Here is a 1,885-nt window from a genome sequence, read left to right on the forward strand (position 1 = left end):
TAGGTCTCAAGGGATTGCAATCTTCGTTTGTTCAAATGATTTGTGATTGCAAAATTTCAAGTAAGTCTTAATCTGTAGATGAATTTGATGAATGGAATCTTTGAGTTGAATTGAATGAATGGATTTTAAAGATTGCCTTCACAATTTGTTTGCATTTTTTCGAAAGCCTGCTGTCTAGCTTTGAATGCACTTAACTAATTTAGTTGATAATAGTTGATAAGTAATAATTTGCTTTAAGTTCAATAAGGGTGACATTTAAAAAGATGTTTTGAAAAACAGCTCATAGTAGTTTACCTCATAAGTTTATAAGAACGTGCTTGAGGGTGCTGCACTGAAACTTAATGTCATTTTTTGACTAGACTTGTCTATGACACATCCTTTATGACAAGTCCTTCCATAAATAAAGGATATTTAAAAAAATACTGCTCCAGGTGAGGCTCGAACTCACAACCCCGGCATTGCTCACATCAAATACTGTCTATAAGTACCGTGCGCTAACCAATTGCGCCACTGGAGCATATATTTTTATCTAAATAACAGTTATATTTCGGTAATGTTTATTTATTTGTTTTTTTTTTTTTTTTTTTTTTTTTTTTTAATTCTAGATTATCTTAATTTGTTGGTCGTTTTGTTATTTAATCAATTTCAATAAATCAACAAAAAAAACATGAGTGTTCCAACCTTCCACCCAAAACCCATTGTTATTTTTATTGCTCTGTGCCTATTCTGGGGTTGTTTTTATTTGTTTAGCGTCAACATTTTATATTTGAATTGAAAAATATGGAAACATATATTGTTCGAATGTTTCAGTAAGAAAAACTAATACTTCAACATTGTACTTAAATATGAAATTTGTATTTGAACTTTTTAATGAGATGATGAGTGAGAAAATTGTTTTTATTAGGGAAACAGTGGCGAAAATCAACTAAGAAGACACATAAAGGGTGGGCCAAATACAAGTTTCTTCATAAAAATACAAAACAATGAATTGAAATAAATTTTGTCAACAATTCTGAACTTGGGAAGAGTGAAAATTCCAATTAATTTTGGAACACAACGTTTTTGTAGTACGTTCTGTCACACTTTTTTTTTTTGTTCTCGTTTAAGGTGTTCTAAGACCCAAACACTGCAAAGCCCATGGCCATTTGTCTTTAATGACGAGGAAATGAGCGAATAATCCAAGATCGTTGTGCAGAATTCTTCTAATGCTGTAATGCGGGAAATGTTGAAGTGTTTTTTTGGCAACAAATGTCAGATTCTCGCCGTGTTCACTGTTTGGAGGCCATCCCACGAAATTTGTTAAACAAACTTGCGTGGTGGAAGGTTGATTTTGTTGTAAGCTTCTATTCTATTGGTTGGTCCACACAACGGTCTCTTTTAAAAAAGATTTCAATATTTTGCAGATAGTTCCGGGGGACGTATGACTTATTTAGGGCAAAAAACACTGTCAATGTTAAAAAAACTAATGATTAGTACAACTCACTAGCTGTTGGGAAGTGTGTTTTTTTAGATGTAGACAAAGAATTTTGGAGTGAAATAAAAGAAGGATGATTTTTGTTTAATTGACAAGAAATTTACTTTACTTGATTTATAATCTTCTTTTATTATATAATTCAAATATGATTTTTGACATAAGACAACCACGGCTGGCTCAGACGTAGTCTTATCTTTAGGTCTAATTTTTGAAGGTTTTCTTTAACAGTTTTTCCCGTATATGAGAAATAACGTGGAAACGTTGTCCTCCAATCTTTTTAACCAATGATTTCGAGCTTATGGTCGTAGACTAGCAACTTCACATACCTATCCTCCTATAAAATGTCGAGCAGCTGTAAATCACACGGCTTGCGGTGAAATTAGCTATTTTTTTTCAATTTGTTTATTTGAC

General features: G+C 32.2%; 1 non-coding gene across 1 annotated transcript; it reads right to left on the bottom strand.

The window, feature by feature from the left end:
• Nucleotides 1-423: 423 nt before the first annotated feature.
• On the bottom strand, nt 424-517 carry Trnai-uau (transfer RNA isoleucine (anticodon UAU)). The gene is made up of 2 exons: nt 480-517; nt 424-459 (listed from the first exon to the last, which is right to left on the bottom strand). It is a non-coding gene; the product is annotated as a tRNA-Ile (tRNA).
• Between the last annotated feature and the right edge of the window lie 1,368 nt (nt 518-1,885).

The sequence above is a fragment of the Eupeodes corollae genome, chromosome 3, assembly GCF_945859685.1.
Source record: "Eupeodes corollae chromosome 3, idEupCoro1.1, whole genome shotgun sequence".
NCBI lineage: Eukaryota > Metazoa > Arthropoda > Insecta > Diptera > Syrphidae > Eupeodes > Eupeodes corollae.